General features: G+C 39.8%; 1 protein-coding gene across 1 annotated transcript in view; it reads right to left on the bottom strand.

The window, feature by feature from the left end:
* The window catches only part of PPM1L (protein phosphatase, Mg2+/Mn2+ dependent 1L), a 577,710-nt gene that overhangs the window by 27,360 nt on the left and 530,383 nt on the right, over positions 1 to 19,967 (bottom strand). The gene's annotated exons all lie outside the window — the stretch shown is intronic.

Here is a 19,967-nt window from a genome sequence, read left to right as displayed (position 1 = left end):
GAAGAGAGATACAATGTAGGAGGTCAGCAATGCATTCAGGTTCAGTTGCTTCTTGTAGTTACTGGCTTCCTGAGTCATTAAAACCACTCCTGCTGGGTAAGAATTGGACTTCAGCCACTCCAGGAATGATGGCCATTTACTTCAACAACATTGATCAAATCTGACAGTCCATTTTCTTAACCATGTTAGAGTGTCACTGAAATAGGCTAGGATTACATTATCATTTTCCCAAATCATTTTTGTTTCTGCTACTCTTAATTTAAACACATATCATATTTAAAAGGATTAGGAGAAAGTCAAAATCAGTGTGAAACTTCAGATAATTGGTATGTATTTTCTGCTTCTCATTGGTGATGAGTTTCTGTTAATCCCCAGATGAAAGTGGGGAGAGTGGGGCAGGGTTGGCTCCTCTGCTGGAGGGCCTGGAAAAGCCAGGAAATGACAGATGCCAACAGTCAGATCCTGTGGAGCAAAAAGGGAGCTGCTGGTGTGAGGAAAGGATGAATTTCCCTATGCAAAGACTAATGGCCAGAAATAGGACAGCTCAAGGGTGTGATGGGGCAGACTGTGAAGGTGGTAGCAGAAAAATCTAGGGTGATGACTGAAAAGAGGCCCAGGTAGACAAGAGGTGGGGTGGTCAGAGTCAGAAGGGAAGCAAGACCAAAGATCTGCTTGTCTGGAGGCCATGCAAGACACACTGAAAAACTCTCCTCAAATCCTTTTTGAAATGAGACTGGATAAAGGCAAATATAGTTGACTCACCTGTTCCCACTGGAGCTTGCCCTTACTACCTGTACGGTTCCCTGCTGAAATGCAGAACCCAATCTCTTGCTCCAAAATGATAACTCCTTTACTTGTTAAAATTAGTCATTAATTAGTCTTCATTAAAATTCCCCTCCTTATGAAGATCGTATTCCATAATAGTGTAAACTATAAACAGTTTAGTCTTCACAGAAAAAAAAGACTGAATTCTTTTTTAAATTGATTTTTATTGCACTGTAAGTGAAAGTTTACAAGTCAGTCTCTCATACAAAAATTTATATACACCTTGCTAGATATTCCTAGTTGCTCTCCCCCTAATGAGACAGCACACTCCTTCTCTCCACCCTGTGTTCCCTGTGTCCATTTAGCCAGCTTCTGTCCCCCTCTGCCTTCTCATCTCCCCTCCAGACAGAAGCTGCCCACATACTCTCAAGTGTCTAATTGAGCCAAGAAGCTCACTCTTCACCAGTATCATTTTCTATTTTATAATCCAGTCCAATCCCTGTCTGAAGAGTTGGCTTTAGGAATGGTTCCACTCTTGGTCTAACACAAGGTCTGCGGACCATGAACTCCAGGATCCCTCTAGTCTCAGTCAGACCATTAAGTCTGGTCTTTTTAAGACAATTTAAGGTCTGCATCCCACTACTCTCCCACTCCATCAGGGATTCTCAGTTGTGTTCCCTGTCAGAGCAGTCATCGGTTATAGCCAGGCACCATCTAGTTCTTCTGGTCTCAGGTTGATGTAGTCTCTGATTTATGTGGCCCTGTCTATCTCTTGGGCTCATAATTACCTTGTGTCTTTGGTGTTCTTCATTCGCCTTTGCATCAGGTGGGTTGAGACTAATTAATGCATCTCAGGTGCCCACTTGCTAACGTTTAAGACCCCAGACACAACTCACCAAAGTGGGATGCAGAATGTTTTCTTAATAGATTTTATTATGCCAATTGGACTTAGATGTCCCCTGAAACCATGGTCTCCAGAACCCCACCCCTGCTACTGTGGCCTTCAAAATGTTCAGTTTATTCAGTAAACTTCTTTCTTTTTGGTTTAGTCTAGTTGTGCTGACCTCTCACATGTTGTGTGTTGTCTGTCCCTTCACCTAAAATAGTTCTTATCTACTACCTAATTAGTGAATACCCCTCTCCCTCCCTACCCTCATAACCCTCAAAGAATATTTTCTTCTGTGTTTAAACTATTTCTTGAGCTCTTATAATAGTGGTCTTATACAATATTTGTCCTCTTAAAACTGAGTAATTTCACTCAGCATAATGCCTTCCAAAATCCTCCATGTTATGAAATGTTTCACGGATTCATCGCTGCTCTTTATAGATGTGTGAATATAGCATAATTTATTTATCCATTCATCTCTTGATGGGCACCTTGGTTGCTTCCATCTTTTTGCTATTCTAAACAGTGCTGCAGTGAACATGGCTGTGCATATATCTGTTCATGTAAAGGCTCTTATTTCCCTAGGATATACTCCGAGAAGTGGTATTGCTGGGTTGTATGGTAGTTCTATTTCTAGCTTTTTAAGGAAGCGCCAAATCGATTTCCAAAGTAGTTGTACCATTTTACATTCCCCCAACAGTGTATAAGTGTTCCAGTCTCTCCACAACCTCTTCAACATTTATTATTTTGTGATTTTGGATTAATACCAGCCTTGTTGGAGTGAGATGGAATCTCATCATAGTTTTGATTTGCATTTCTCTAATGGCTAATGATTGTGAGCATTTCCTCATGTATCTGTTAGCTGCCTGAATGTCTTCTCTGGTGCAGTGCCTGTTCATATCCTTTGCCTGTTTTTTTTTATATATATAATTTTTATTGTGCTTGAAGTGAAAGTTTACAAATTAAGTCAGTCTCTCACACAGAAACTTATATACACCTTGCTACATACTCCCAATTACTCTCCCCCTAATAAGAAAGCCTGCTCCCTGCCTCCACTCTCTCTTTTTGTATCCATTTCGCCAGGTTCTAACCCCCTTTACCCTTTCTTCTACCCTCCAGGCAGGAGATACCAGCATAGTCTCAAGTGTGCACCTGATCCAAGAAGCTAACTCCTTACCAGCATCCCTCTCCAGTCCAATCCATGTCTGAAGAGTTGGCTTTGGGAATGGTTCCTGTCCTGGGCCAACAGAAGGCCTGGGGGCCATGACCACCAGGGTCCTTCTAGTCTCAGTCAGACCATTAAGTCTGGTCTTTTTACAAGAATTTGGGGTCTGCATCCCACTGCTCTTCTGTTCCCTCAGGGGTTCTCTGTTGTGTTCCCTGTCAGAGCAGTCATCCATTGTAGCTGGGCACCATCTAGTTCTTCTGGTCTCAGGATGATGTAGTCTCTGGTTTTTGTGGCTCTTTCTGTCTCTTGAGCTTGTAATTACATTGTGTCCTTGGTGTTCTTTGTTCTCCTTTGATCCAGGTGGGTTAAGACTCATTGATGCATCTCAGATGGCTGCTTGCTAGCACTTAAGACCCCACACACCACTCTTCAAAGTGGGATGCAGAATGTTTTCTTAATAGATTTTATTATGCCAGTTGACGTAGATGTACCCTGAAACCATGGTCCCCAAACCCCTGCCTTGCTACGCTGGCCTTCGAAGCATTCGGTTTATTCAGGAAACTTCTTTGTTTTTGGTTTAGTTCAGTCGTGCTGACCTCCCCTGTATTGTGTGTTGTCTTTCCCTTCACCTAAAGTAGTACTTATCTACTATCTAATTAGTGAATATCCCTCTCCCACCCTCCCTCCCTCCCCACTTTTGTAACCACAAAAGAATGTTTTATTCTCAGTTTATAAACTATTTCTCAAGTTCTTATAATAGTGGTCTTATACAATATTTGTCCTTTTGCAACTAATTTCACTCAGCATAATGCCTTCCAGGTTCCTCCATGTTATGAAATGTTTCACAGATTCATCTCTGTTCTTTATCGATGTGTAGTATTCCATTGTGTGAATATACCATAAATTATTTATCCATTCATCCGTTGATGGGCACCTTGGTTGCGTCCATCTTTTTGCTATTGTAAACAGTGCTGCAAGAAACATGGGTGTGCACATACCTGTTCATGTAAAGACCCTTATCTCTCTAGGATATATTCCGAGGAGTGGGATTGCTGGGTTGTTCTATTTCTAGCTTTTTAAGGAAGTGCCAAATTGATTTCCAAAGTGGTAGTACCATTTGATATTCCCACCAGCAGTGTAGAAGTATTCCAGTCTCTCCACAGCCTCTCCAACATTTATTATTTTGTGTTTTTTGGGTTAATGTCAGCCTTGTTGGAGTGAGATGAAATCTCACTGTAGTTTTGATTTGCCTTTCCCTAATGGCTAATGATCGTGAGCATTTCCTCACGTATCTGTTAGCTACCTGAACGTCTTCTTTAGTGAAGTGTCTATTCATATCTTTTGCCCATTTTTTAATTGGGTTATTTGTCTTTTTGTAGTTGAGTTTTTGCAGTATCATGTAGATTTTAGCGATCAGGTGCTGATCAGAAATGTCATAGCTAAAAACTTTTCCCCAGTCTGTAGGTAGTCTTTTTACTCTTTTGGTGAAGTCTTTGGATGAGCGTAGGTGTTTGATTTCTAGGAGCTCCCAGTTATCTAGTTTTTCTTCTGCATTCTTAATAATGTTTTGTATACCGTTTAGACTATGTATTAGGGCTCCTAATGTTGTCCCTATTTTTTCTCCCAGGATCTTTATTGTTTTAGATTTCATATTTAGGTCTTTGATGCATTTTGAGCTTGTTTTTGGGCATGGAGTGAGGTATGGGTCTTGTTTCATTTTTTTGCAGATGGATATCCAGTTATGCCAATACCGTTTGTTAAAAAGACTGTCCTTTCCCCATTTAACAGTTTTGGGGCATTCGTCAAATATCAACTGCTCATATGTGGATGGATTTATGTCCGGATTCTCAATTCTGTTCCACTGGTCTATGTATCTGTTGTTGTACTGGTACCAGACTGTTTTGACTACTGTGGCGGTATAATAGGTTCTAAAATCAGGTAAAGTAAGGCCTCCTACTTTGTTGTTCTTTTTCAGTAATGCCTTACTTATCTGGGGCCTCTTTCCCTTCCATATGAAGTTGGTGATTTGTTTCTCCATCTCATTAAAGAATGTCGTTGGGATTTGAATTGGAATTGCAGTAAATGTATAGATTGCTTTTGGTAGAATAAACATTTTTATAATGTTAAGTCTTCTTATCCATGAGCAAGGTATGTTTTTCCACTTATGTAAGTCCCTTTTGTTTTCTTGCAGAAGTGTTTTGTAGTTTTCTTTGTATAAGTCTTTTACATCTCTGGTAAGATTTATTCCTAAGTATTTTATCTTCTTGGGGTCTACTGCAAATGGCATTGATGTCGTGGTTTCTTCTTCGATGTTCTTTTTGTTGGTGTAGAGGAATCCAACTGATTTTTGTATGTTTATCTCGTATCCTGATACTCTGCTGAACTCTTCTATTAGTTTCAGTAGTTTTCTGGAGGATTCCTTAGGGTTTTCTGTGTTTAAGATCATGTCATCTGCAAATAGAGATAATTTTACTTCTTCCTTGCCAATCTGGATGCACTTTATTTCTTTATGTAGCCTAATTGCTCTGGCTAGGACCTCCAACACAATGTTGAGTAAGAGTGGTGAGGAAAGGGCTTCCTTGTCTTGTTCCCGATCTCAACGGGAATACTTTCAGGCTCTTTCCATTTAGGGAGATGCTGGCTGTTGGTTTTGTATAAATGCCCTTTATTATGTTGAGGAATTTTCCTTCTATTCCTATTTTGTTGAGAGTTTTTATCATGAATGGGTGTTGACTTTTTTGAAATGCCTTTTTTGCATCAATTGATAAAGTCATGTGCTTCTTGTCTTTTGTTTTATTTATGTGGTGGATTACATTATTTGTTTTTCTAATGTTGAAGCATCCCTGCATACCTGGTATGAATCCCACTTGGTCATGGTGAATTATTCTTTTGATATGTTGTTGAATTCTATTGGCTAGAATTCTGTCGAGGATTTTTGCATCTACATTCTTGAGGGATACAGGTGTATAATTTTCTTTTTTTGTGGTGTCTTTACCTGGTTTCGGTATCAGGGATATGATGGCTTCATAGAGTGGGTTTGGTAGCATTCCATCCTTTTCTGTGCTCTGAAATACCTTTAGTAGTAGTGGTGTTAACTCTTCTCTGAATGTTTGGTAGAACTCTGCTGTGAAGCCGTCCAGACCAGGAATTTTTTGGGTTGGGAGTTTTTTGATTACCTTTTCAATCTCTTCTTTTGTTATGGGTCCATTTATTTGTTCTCCTTTGCCCATTTTTTAATTGGGTTATTTTTCTTTTTGTTGTTGAGTTTTTGCAGTATCATGTAGATTTTAGAGATTAGATGCTGATTGGAAATGTGATACCTAAAAACTTTTTCCCAGACTGCAGGTAACATTTTACTGTTTCGGTGAAGTATTTGGATGGTGTTTGATTTTTAGGAGCTCCCAGTTTTCTAGTTTCTCTTCTGGTTTTTGTGCATTGTTAATAATGTTTTGTATACTGTTTATGCCATGTATTAAGGCCCTTAGCATTGTCCCTATTTTTTCTTCCATGATCTTTATTGTTTTAGGTTTTATATTTAGGTTTTTGATTCATTTTGAGTTAGCTTTTGTGCATGGAGTGAGGTACAGGTCTTCTTTCATTTTTTTTTGCTGATGGATATCTAGTTATGGCAGCACTATTTGTTAAAGAGACTGTCTTTTCCCCATTTAACTGAATTGGGGCCTTTTGTCAAATATCAGCTGCTCATATGTGGATGGATTTATGTCTGGATTCTCAATTCTGTCCCAAGGGTCTATGTATCTGTTGTTGTACCAGTACTAGGCTGTTTTGACTACTGTGGCATATAATAGGTTCTAAAATCAGGTAGTGTGAGGCCTCCCACTTTGTTATTTTTCAGTAATGCTTTAATTATCCAAGGCCTCTTTCCCTTCCATATGAAGTTGGTGATTTGTTTCTCCATCTCATTAAAAAATTTTGTTGGAATTTGGATCGGAATTGCATTGAATATAGAATAGACATTTTTACAATGTTAAATCTTCCTATCCATGAGCAAGGTATGTTTTTCCACTTATGTAAGTCCCTTTTGTTTTCTTGCAGAAGTGTATTGTAGTTTTCTTTGTATAAATCTTTTACATCTCTGGTAAGATTTATTCCTAAGTATTTTATCTTCTTGGGGGCTACTGTAAATGGCATTGATTAGGTGATTTCCTCTTTGATGTTCTCTTTTTTGGTGTAGAGGAATCCAACTGATTTTTGTATATTTATCTTGTATCCTGATATTCTGTTGAACAGTTTTATTAGTTTCAGTAGTTTTCTTGAGGATTCCTTAGGGTTTTCTGTGTATAATATCATGTCATCTGCAGATAGAGATACTTTTACTTCTTTCTTGCCAATCTATATGCACTTTATTTCTTTATCTAGTGTAATCTCTCTGGCTAGGACTTCCAGCACAATGTTGAATAAGAGTGGTGAGAAAGGGCATCCTTGTCTGGTTCGCGATCTCAGGGGAAATGCTTTCAGGCTCTCTCCATTTAGGATGATACTGGTATTGGCTTTGTATAAATGTCCTTTATGATGTTGAGGAATTTTCCTTCTATTCCTATTTTGCTGAGCGTTTTTATCATGAATGGGTGTTGAACTTTGTCTAAGACCTTTCTTCATCAAGTGATAAAATCATGTGAATCTACCTTATGTGTAGTTTGATGAGCATCTTGGATTGATATCTTCTCATCTTTCACGATATCAGGGAAGTTTTCTGCCAACAAACGTTCAACAATTCTCTCCATTTTTTCTGTTATCCCTCCCTGTTCTGGTACTCCCGTCACTCATAGGGTATTTCTGTTGATAGAGTTCTACATGATTCTTAAGGTTTCTTCATTTTTGAAAATTCTTTTATGTGATTTTTCTTCAAATATACTGGTGCCAAGTGCTTTACCTTCGAGGTCACCAATTCTGCCTTCCACTTGCTCGATTCTGCTCCTCTTTCTACTGAGTTGTCTAGTTCTGTAATTTTACTGTTAATCTTCTGAAAATCTGATTGCTGTCTGTGGATTCTGGCAGCTTATTAAATTTCCATTATGTTCTGGAATAACCTTTTTAATTTCTTCAACTGTTTTATCTGTGTGTTCTTTGGCTTGTTCTGCATATTGTCTGATCTCCTTCCTGATGTCTTGAAGAGTTCTGTATATTAATCTTTTGAGTTCTGCATCCATTAATTCCAGGATAGCACCTTCATCCAGAAGATCCTTTTATTCTGTGTTTTGAGAGTTTGTTGAAGTGATCATGGCCTGTTTCTTTATGTGTTTTGATAGTGGCTGCTGTCTCCGAGCTATCTATAAGTTATTGTATTAGTTCATTTTATGTTTCCTTACTCTATCCTAGTTTCTTGCTTTGTTTTGTTTTGATATACCCAAATGGGTTGCTTGAGTGAGCTAGCTTGACGATTTTCACCTTTGGAGGTCTGACATCCTGTCACCAGATGGCTAGAGCTGTTATCAGGTATATGAGCTCATAAGTCCATTCACTTTTCTTGTGTGGATTCAGCTCAGGTGTCTAGGTAGCTGGTCATCAAGTGTGTGGTACATATTCTGTCCTATGGTCTTAGAAGGGCAGGAGTGTTTGGTGTAGGTACCGGTATCTGTTTGCAGCAGGGGGTCATGCTCTGAGCAAAGCAGGGGGCTGAGAACCGTCCCCCGGGTGTCTCTGAGGAAAGCATGCCTTTGTCCCCTAGAGCATACAGGTGGGTGGGTTCTGTAGACAGACCACGGGCACCCAGTGCTTTTGGTTTTAAGGGCTGGGAGGTACCAGTTATCTTTGGACCCCTGTCGTGGGTGGGTGGGTGACCTGAGTGGACCCACCCACCCTTATGCCCCTGATGTGGGTAGGTGAAGACCCTGTTTAATAGGCAAAGTGGTGTCGAATATTAAACATCCACCTCTCCACTGCACAGCTTAAACAGTTCCATTCTGCATTCTTCTGAAATAGGCCCACACAGGTCATGCAGGGGAGAAAGGTATTCAAAGTCCACATACCATTTATGCCTGGACAGCAGCCACTTCTGTCCTGAGCTCCCCAGGTTAGTGGAGCTGGCAAATTATCTTTTTCCCCTGTTGTGAATTTATTCCTTCTCCAAGTCCGGGAGCATGGCTCGGGGTGCTCAAATGGGCCTATGTCAGGCAGGCCCAGGGAAATCAACAGCCACTGAAGCCGGTTTGGTGGCTGGGGGTGCGGTAAAATATACGCAAGTACTTAGCTATTGCTGAAAGCGCCATTCTTCTCTGGGTCCAGAGGTGTGAGTAGGCTGTGCGGCTGGCTGCTTTTCCCTGAGGAAGTTGTGGCTGAAAGCTACTACCAGCCTGCTGCAGTCACTCCTGGGAATGCTGCCTGAGGGATTCAGGCAATTTAGGTCCAGTAACTCCACTGTACTTCTGAACCGACTCTCCCTCCTCCTGCCACACAGTCTGTTTTCTAACTTTGCCTTTGATGTTCAGGGCTCCTAAAAAGGTTGTCATAAATAAAATCGTTTCACTTGATTTTTTGGGTCTGTGTTGTAAGAGGGATCACCAGAAGCATCTGGCTATTCTGCCATCTTGGCTCCGCCTCTGCAGTGATTTTTTTAAACACAAATCTCATCATGTCATTACCCTACTTTAAACCCTTCATTGGTTATTAATCACATTTAAGAGCAAATTAAAAATTTTCTCTCGGTATAGAAAAGGCCCCTACCTCCTTTTTAAAATATTATGTAGCATCTCAATACTGCTAACAAATACATGCAGAGATGCTTTGGCTGAAATGGGGTGGAGAGGGGGCTAGGTGGTTCCTTCCCTCCCTGACATGGTGGCCACAAAGCCTCTCCCTGGATCCCCTAGGACAGTACAGAGCATAGTTAGAAAATTCCTGGCCTATGAGAAAAATCTGAACTCCTTAATATGGCATATATTTCTTCAACCTTTCCTCTTCCATACTGTATTCTGGCCACATTAAACTCTGAGAATCCTTGACCACACTGGGTTCTTTCATACCTATGTGCCTCTGCTGAGGATAGTGCTTCTGCCTGGAACACACACATCCATCCCCAGTTTAATAGACCTGTTGTTGTTTTTTTTGTTATTTGCTGTCAAGTCAGCCCCTGACTCATGGCAACAAAATGCTGCCTGGTTCTGCATCATCTCCATGATGCACCATGGATCAGTCTGTTGAGATTCATAGTGTTTCACTGGCTGTCAGGTGCATAATATGCACTGGCCAGAAATCAAACCCAGATCTCCTGCATGGAAGACGAGAATTCCACCACTGAACCACCAATGCCTCACCTGAAAGGCCTATCTCTTGTTTAGTTAAGACTCCGCCCCCCGCCCTTCCGAGGTAATATTTCTACCCTCTCATCAAAAAAAAAAAATTTTTTTTTTTTTTTTTTTTCTCATCAAGGCTACCATTGATGACAATGAGGAAGAGAGCAATGCAAAACAAAGACCTTGGTGTGGTCCTGAAATACAAAAAGTTACTTTAATAAATAATCCCAGTATCAAATAGCTAGAAACAACAGTGAGAGCAAATCTCTATCTCCTCCTGCACCAATCAAATCATTCCAAATGTCCTTCTAAATTTCAGAAAATCTATAATTGTTAACCCCAAATTAACAGCTAGAGTTAATTAAATGTTTTTAAAAAATTCATTGACGTTAGTATTTTATGTCAAATATGACATTGTAGAGGGCCTATCCACAGTGCCTGTGTTAGCAACAGAATCTTAGACCTTGCCAAAATGAGTGAGCCTCAGATGGTACAATCAGAGTTATCAAGCAGTAATGTGTATCACTGAAATGTCTCCATTCCTCTCTCTGAAGAAACCTTTCCAGATCCTGGGTGGGGCTGGAGAAATAATGTGTGCAAAGCAGTGCAGAGCGCCTGGGTAGAAGGCTCAAGCATCTGAAACAAACCACACTATGCTTCAGTGTAAGCAGTGTTTGGATTTATAGTCCTAGCCTAGTATATAGTTTATAATCTAATTTTACTTTATAGAGCAAACTGCCCCATTGCTGAGAAACTCCAGAAAAATAGTTTGCCTTGGAATTGCCCTAGAAAGTGGACAAAATCCCTTTTTGTTTTGTATGCTTGAGAAAAATCATCCCCAAGATTCTGGCTACTAGGTTTTAGATTTAAAAAACAAACCAAACCCACTGCTATAGATTCTGACTGATAGTGACCCTATAGGATAGAGTAGGACTGCCCCATAGGGTTTTCAAGGCTGCAGATCTTTACAGAAGCAGACTGCCATATCTTTCTCCCACAGAGTGGCTGCTGGGTTTGAACCACCAACTTTTTGGTTAGCGGCCAAGCACTTAACCACTGCACCACCAGGGTTCCTCTAAAAAACAAAATATAACAACAACAACAAAAAATCCTTGGTCTATCATAGTACAATTTACCAAAGATATCGGGGCCTGAAAATACTATTTCTGTTTCTATGTTAACAATTTATCTAGATGAGTATTTAATTGAAAAGCTAGCAAAGATCTTAAAAATGTAACCTACTAACCTCACTTCATAGGTAAAAAAATAAAATTCAGAAAGTAAATTCACACATACTAGACTTCAATGTTCTAGTTGAATGAGTCTGGCAAGTTATTTAACTGTTAAGCCTCAGAAAATGGCACCACAATCCACCAGTTGCTCAAGCCAGAAAGCTAGGTTTTTCTCTTTTCCTCATTCCTGACATTTAATCCATCATCAAATTCTATCACTCATTAGCCAGGGAAGAATTATCATACCGATTTTATAAATACCTGGACAAAGAGATCTTAGGTATTTGTTTAAGGTCATGTGGTTAGTTAGCTGAAGTGGAGATGGGGAGGGAGATAACTATACTGACCTAGGTTCCCTGGCTCAGGGTCATGCTGCTTGCATCACATTTCATGGCTGCTCAGCTCCCTACTGACTGCCCCACACATACAATTCCATTTGCATGTCTCATTTCAGATTCTTCAACCCATTAGGCTGACAGGCCCTTTGGGGACCAGGGTGATGCCTTATTCATTGCTGTATTCTCATAACAGCACTTTTTATACTGCACTGACTCATAATGCTGGGGGAGGGGCTGAGGATTGGGATGGTGGTGAGGAATGGGGATGTTTTCAATTTAAACTTCATATTAATTGTACTATTTGTGCAATTTACACCTTTGCATTATATATAAAAACCCAAAATCCCATTGCCATTCAGTTGATTCCAACTCATAGCGACCATATAGGACAGAGTAGAACTGCACCATAGGGTTTCCAAAGAGCATCCGGTGGATTCGAACTGCTCTTAACCCCTTTGCCACCAGGGTTTCTTGCCTTATACATACATAGTACATATTCTATATAGTTATAGACTCTTATTTATTTATTTTTTTAATATTAACAGAGCTATCTGGGTCATGGGATTTTGGACGAATTTGTTTTCTTCTTTGTACTGTATTAAGATGAATTTAGTACGTTATTTAAAGCCACATTTTATTCACAATGGCCTTTTTTTTTACCTTTAGGAAAAAGAAAGAAAACAGGGAGGGAGTGGAAGGAGTAAGGAGGTGGGGGTGGGGTGGCAGGGGGGAGGGGGAGGGGAGAAGGAGAAGACAGAAGGAAGAGGTGAGGGAAGGAGGGAGTAAGAGAGAATTTCAGAGAAGGTGTCATAATAGTCAAAGGGATTTCATTATACACAACATAGAAAAATCAACACATTTTTAGGATGTGGAGAAATAGGTTTTATCTTGTAAAGGTTTGACTATGAATGTTAGTTCAATAACACAGTTTCAGGGCTGAGATGACATTAGGCGTGATAACTGGCAGAAATTATATTGGTGTGCAACATACTGGAATACAAGCAGGCGAAGGCAGCCATTAATGAAAGTATCAGGCATGAATGGTAAGATCACTATCATGGAGCTTCCAGCCCCTACCTCCCACTGTGGATGTTGTGACCAGTCATGGACCTGTCCTGAAACACAGATAAAGCACCAGGCTCTCAGATAAGACTTCTGCCCCCATCCCTGTTGGCATCATCTTTAAGTTGAACAAAGTTTAACCGGCTTAGAGCTGATTCTTCAGTATTTCTCCTAATAATTAATGCCGTGCCACAGACAGATGTGTTAGGGACCATCTGTTGTCTGGAAAACAAAAGAGTGACCTCTAATCTTGCCTTCCTTATTCCTTTTTTCTCTTGTTTGTTGTCTGAGTCCTTGCAACCCTTGCTCTAAATTATCTCAGAGCGAGGCCATCTCCAGAGCCATATTAGTGTATGGCTGGGCCAAGGTAATCACCTGACACATTAGTCTAACTCTGTGAGAGAGGGTATTAAATTGATAGTAATTAGTAATTCATACCATAAATCATATATGCTGAGCAAATAATCCGAGAAGTTGGACTATATGAAGAAGAACGGGGCATCAGGACTGGAGGAAGACTTATTAACAACCTGCGTTATGCAGATGACACAACCTTGCTTGCTGAAAGTCAAGAGGACTTGAAGCACTTACTAACGAAGATCAAAGAACACAGCCTTCAGTATGGATTATACCTCAACATAAAGAAAACAAAAATCTTCACAACTGGACCAGTAAGCAACATCATGATAAACAGAGAAAAGATTGAAGTTGTCAAGGATTTCATTTTACTTGGACCCACAATCAACACCCATGGAAGCAGCAGTCAAGAAATCAAAAGAAGCATTGCATTGGGCAAATCAGCTGCAAAGGACCTCTTTAAAGTGTTAAAAAGCAAAGATGTCATCTTGAAGACTTAGGTGTGCCTGACCCAAGCCATGGTATTTTCAATTGCATCATATGCATGTGAAAGCTGGACAATGAATAAGGAAGATGGAAGAATTGACACCTTTGAATTGTGGTGTTGGCAAAGAATATTGAGCATACCATGGACTGCCAAAAGAATGAACAAATCTGTCTTGGAAGAAATACAACTAGAATGCTCCTTAGAAGCAAGGATGGCGAGACTACTTCTCACATACTTTGGACATGTTGTCAGGAGGGATCAGTCCCTGGGGAAGGACATCATGCTTGGTAAAGTACAGCGTCAGTGGAAAAAAGGAAGACCCTCAACAAGGTGGATTGACAAGTGGCTACAACAATGGTCTCAAGCATAATAAGGATTGTAAGGATGGCACAGCCTGGGCAGTGTTTCATTCTGTTGTGCATAGGGTTGCTATGAGTCGGAACTGACTGGACAGCACCTAACAACAGCAACCATAAATCAGTAGTCCCACTGTAATGACTCTTGTAGCAATGAGATTGAAAGTTAATTTATGTTGAGCTGAAAGTGACTCATCTGTGAAGAAACATGTGCTGGCCAAAATTATGAGAGCTACCAGATATTGAGCATTCACTACGTGTCAGGCTCTGTGCTAAATACTCAGCATGTATAACGTCTTTAATCCTCCTAACAGTCCATGAGATACTATTATTATTCCTATTTTGCAGATGATAAAACAGATTAAGTGATTACCCCAAGGTCACATGGCTAGGGAGGAAGAGAACCCATCTAGTTTATGGTCAAAGTTTTGCTTTCAACTTTGAGGCAGTTTCTTGCCCATATTTAGTGTTTTTGTGTAATCAGAAAAAGATGCCTCTTCCTCCATAAAATGGCCATAATACACATTCAAATCGACAAGAACCACAGTGTGACCCCTAGAGCTTTGTAGTTCAAACATGTACAACAATATGGGCAACCCTGCTGCTAGGCTATAATCTCCCTCCCACCCCTACTCCCAAAGGACAGAGTCAGCCAGTGAAGACTTCCAGCAGAACAGCACATTGTAGGGTTTCTTCTTCACACAGAGACTGGTAGCAGTGCTATTGCCAGAGTGAGATATCAACAACAACACACCTGAGGCCAAAGGATATTACTGAGAACACGTCTTCTGTCAAGACCTGAAGTACGGGGATGGCAAACCATCTTTATGGGCTCTAAACTGAGGATGTGGTGATGAAACACACCTATCTATGCAGGGAGGCTTATATGAGCCCCCATACTGGGCACAGACAGAAGGTGCCCAAAATGGCACTTTCTTGGGTCTTCCTTTGCAACCCAACCTGCCTCAGCTCATTGCATGCTGGAGGGGCAGAATGATAAGAACAACATGTTGTGAGAAGCAGGTCTGTAAACTGGAATTTTCTTTTCCTCTCTGTACATAAGCAAAAATATCAACCATTCTGTTTGACACTGGCTGAACGTGAGGCAGTCAACTTGATGACAAATTTTATTTTAAACCCTGGTATCATATAGTTTAATTCTAGATTCAGGGATCCTTGGGCTCTTCCCCAACAAACATATACATAGTAGTTAATGAAATGATTGGAAGAAATGAGAAACAGCGTATGAAGGCCAGAAAGGTCTTTGCCACAAATTAAGTGTGCCACTGTAAATATGAGAAACAATTTCTTTAATGGTAGAGGGGGCTCATAATTCAGGCTTTAAGAATCTGGTGGAGTATTCATTTAATTTTCACACTTCACCAGAGTTAAAGTATAGATGTGTCACCTGATGCTCATGAACACTATTCTGAAATGGAAATGTTCTTCAACTTCACATTTCAACTGCTGTAATAATAACAGTTGAGTGCAGCCTGGACACCCTTCTGATTCTTCTTTTTCTGTTCAGTATGAACATGTTAGAAAGAACTATTTTTTATTAAGCTGATAACATGCATGGGGTGGGGGGCATTTTAGAAAACTGCAGCTCCTCTTGTTGCAGAAGACTTCATATATGCTCTCTCTGGGCAATGACTATTTTGAGGTCCAAGGAAGCAGACATGTTTTTGTGATGCTCATTAAAACACTTCTCATAACTGCTGTTGATATTTAGTTGAGATTACAGCATGCTACTAAAAATATAATTACGTAATCACAACCCAGATTCTAAGTCCAGTATCCTTTAAAGGCAAATAAACTTAATTTCATGGTTGCTTTGACTTCTATACAGGCCAGGAAAGTATTGGTTACATTTTTATTTTTTTTTCACTTCATGGTATCTGAGGTTTCTTCCGTGAGATACAAAGAAACTTCCAAGCTTTAAAGTTCCCAGAAAACTACAAGTACTGTCTCTGCTTTTTTATGAATGCTATGGGAATGGACTATAATGAGAACTTCTGAAATTGGGTTTTATTAAAAGGGGCATTTGCCCTCCTGGGGGGAGGGGCAGGGAGCAGAAAGCTGGAAATGAGAGGTACAGTCAGATGCATTGGGTGAATAGAGAACTGTATTTTTTTACTTTTATTTCTTAGCCTGGAGTCCACCCTCTTCCCTATAATTTTGATTACAAACAAACCTGGCCTTTGAGATTATTAAGTTATCCTCATTAAAATTACCATATAGCTATACATCCACTTAGCTATATGGTAAGTTGCTATGAGTCGGAATTCACTACATGGCAACCAGTTTGGGGATTTTTTTTTTTCGTACATCCATTTACATATACATATGTTGGCGAGATGGTATTTGGAGATGTTAACTGGGGTTCCTGCCCCTTTGCTTGTACATGACCCTCCCCTATTCATCCCAAGTCACCCATTGTCCAAAGGAAGATTAGGATTGCTATGGCTGGAACGCAAAGAGAAAGAAATAGCTTTTGAGTTTAAAGGAGAGTATAGATACTCACTGTAGAGACAATATTCACAAGAAAAAAATCTTTTTGAGCATACATCAGCCAAGGTTCTGGACTAAACAACAGGTACACGTACAGTGGGTTTTCCTTTCCATAAGTCCTCCCTTCCTGCTCCCCCTGACCAGTAAGGTTGACCAGGCTAAGAAAGTGGGGTAGGTAGAAGAGTAGGGGGGAGACAAAGAGAAAAACAGGAGGGAGTGTTTGATGTGTGAATCCAATGGAACTCAAAGCACAAAGACCTAGCTTTCCAGGGTATAGAGCACAAAATCATAACCCCTACCCCAGTATGGAGAGGCAATGGCTGAATGAGAAGCTTACTCAAATAGCCTAGTATGAATTGAGAAGGGCATCTGAGAACTACTCACTCCTCCCCGTCCCACATCCCCACCAGTGAGGAATGAACAACTCAAAGGAGTTTCAAAGCTGGGATGAGTAGGCCCCCAACCACAGGTCATGGAGACCCTAAGTCATTCCAGCAGATGTCAGGATAAAAACGATATACTACTGACTCTTAGATTACCCCTGGGAAAAAGGGGTAAAAATCATGTAACCAACTTGGTATTTACACAAAAGAAGCTGAGAAAAATCAGGAAATGATTGAATATACCTTGAAGCGAATGAAGCAAGATTTTAGCTTCAAAACACAGTGACTAGTATTCCCATTTAAAGGGACAAAATAAAGGTTGTGCAATTATGTGCAATTAGGACAATGTTGTTAGGTGCTGTCAAATTGATTCCAACTCATAACGACCCTATGTACAACAGAAGAAAACACTGCCCAGTCCTGCACCGTCCTCACAATTGTTGCTATGTTTGAGTCCATTGTTGCAGCCACTGTGTCAATCCATCTCAGATAAATAAACCCAAATCAGATTTAGGGTCAATTTGATCCCACCCAGTGCCGTTGAGTTGAACTGCCCCGTAATTTGATCCAATACTTATTAATTCTCCAGCTTGTTTTGGGCTTAGTGGACTAAAATCCTGACTGTAAATCTATGTCTTCAGGAAGTCTGCTGCCCCAAAGACCTGAAAAAATGCTGAATTTAATTCTCTCTGGCCAATCTGGACACAAATCAGAAAGTGTATCTCTACCTACATATCTAAAAAAATAACTGAGAAAATACAACACATGAAATTGAAAATGCCCCTTTCTCCTTCAACACCTAATAATAATATAAGACTGAATGTGTGTGTGTGTTGCCTGAATAATTTTGTGTCTCTGTTGGGTTGGCAAAGCACTGGGCTTGGTGCTAGGGCAATAAAAATGAACAACATACAGTCCTTACCCTAAAGGTGCTTATGGTCTAATGGCAAAACGGAACCACGCAGACACTTAGAATCCAGTGTGGTAAATGCTAATATGACAGTGCAATGAAAGCCTGGGTGTGTGGATGGGGGTTATGGTAGAGAGGGTGACTTGGCCCAGTGTGGGGAGATGGTGGATGGTGGGGGGAGCTCAGCTGCTAATCTAAAGGTTGGCAGTTCAAACCCACCAGCCACTCTTCATGAGAAAGAAGTGACAGTCTGCTTCCATAAAGATTACAGCCTTGAAAACCCTGTGGGGCAGTGCTACTCTGTCCAATAGGGTCACTATGAATTGGAATTGACTGATGGCAATGGTTTTGGTCTTATTTTTTTTTAATGTTTCTTGGCACATAAAAGGAGGTAAAGAATCTGTAGAATAAAAATCAATAGAAGATGCACCTTTCAAAAGGGAATTTCTCTATATTTCACTTTCCAAACCAAAAATACAGCAGACAGTATTCATACTGTTTAATCCAGCAATGCTATTTCTTGGATTTTATCCTAAGAAAATAATTAGAGATGCAAACAGAGGTTTATTTACAAGAATTTCCCTCATAGAATTATTTAAAACAATAGAAATAAAAATAAGTAGATATAGGAAGAGAAAATACATTACAAAATATCCAAATAGTGAAGAATTATAAAGATATTAAATATTTTTATGAGGAATATATATGGTTTGGGAAACTGCTCATGATATATTATGTGAAAAATTAATGAAAAAACCTAAAAATATATTACATGGGTATTTTTACTTGAAAAATCTATATATATGTAATTCCAATTTTATTTACTTAAATATATACTTTACATCTATACATAGATACATAAAATATTACAAGTAAATAAAAATATTGGTTATTAAAGTCGATTTAAAAATTTTTTAAAAAGATTTCTCAGAATTTTTCTGAATTTTCCACATTTAATAGGACTCATTTTAAGAAATTACTTCACTTTTACCCAATTCAGCACTTGGTACTGGGGATTTTATTTCCTTCCTACAAGGGTCTTCTGCTGTGGTCTACAATGACTTGATTAGAATTTTGGCTAATTTGTTTGATTTTTTTCTCATTGAACCAACCTGCCATTTCAGTAGCTTAAGACTGAGGCTATGTGAGTAAAATATTGATAAACCTTACTACCTTCCTGTTTTCCACATTGGCCCATGTAATTCCAAGGAAAGAAGAAACAATGTCAAGGGGAGTAGGGAGCGTCAGGCTCCAGACTCATCATGGATAGGGCTTAGAAAGCTCTGGGTTTGCTGACATCACACTTATGTGACACTGATCCTGCTGCCCAGGAGGGCAGGGGACAGGGAATGACCATGGAAGGCAGCAGGAAAGTGGCACAGGGCAGCAGGGACAGGCTGATTATGAAATACTTGCTAATAGGAAGTATTGACCAGGGAGAGCCAGTTTCTAAAGGCAACAGTGGCAAGTCTATTCCTGCTACAGGCGCCTTACTGAGTGGATGTCACACTACAGGAAGTCAGGCTAACGGGACAAAGGAGAAGAAGTTAAAAAATGCCAGAATCTCAAACAGATGTCAAGTCACAATGAAAAATATCATTAACCAAACAGCTACAACGGGCCAGGTACTTTCCTTGCTGCTTTTGTATACCTGACCTCATTTAGTTTCACAAAAACCCTGGATGGTACATATTATGCTCATTTTACAGATATGGAACATGAAGGTCACCAAGTCCAGATAGCTTTTGAATGGAAAATCTGGAATTTGAACCCAGGTCTGACATGCTAAATTATGCTTTTTTACATTTTCTGCAGGTTGGAGAACTTTATCAGGAGTGAGGTGAGAGGCAGTTAGTTTTGGCAGCGTATAGCTTTATTCGAGGATTCTTTAAAGTTTATATTTGCTTCTACTAAAGAACAATATAAGGCAATATATAAATGAAATGTTCAAAGAAACCTTTCTGGTAGGGTACACAAATGCTGTATAAAATAAAAAATAAAAATAAAAAAAAGTCATGGCTGAGCTGGTGATTTCCTTAGAGGCCAGAAACAATAAGAAAGCAAAAAGCCCAAGGGGTAAGTGAGGGAAAGGAACTGATCAGTTTGGAAACACCACCCTTTCCCAGCTCTCCAAGACTAATACGACACTGAAGAAGGGGCTCTTGGGGTGTTTAGAATGTAAAGTTTCTAGTGTATCTGAGAGAGACTATACTTTCTTTATAGTCTTCAGATTTTGCAGTTATATCAAATAATTCTCCC

This window comes from Loxodonta africana, chromosome 23, assembly GCF_030014295.1.
Source record: "Loxodonta africana isolate mLoxAfr1 chromosome 23, mLoxAfr1.hap2, whole genome shotgun sequence".
Classification (NCBI taxonomy): domain Eukaryota; kingdom Metazoa; phylum Chordata; class Mammalia; order Proboscidea; family Elephantidae; genus Loxodonta; species Loxodonta africana.
Note: the sequence above shows the minus strand (reverse complement) of the source record. Positions and strands in the feature narration are given on the sequence as shown.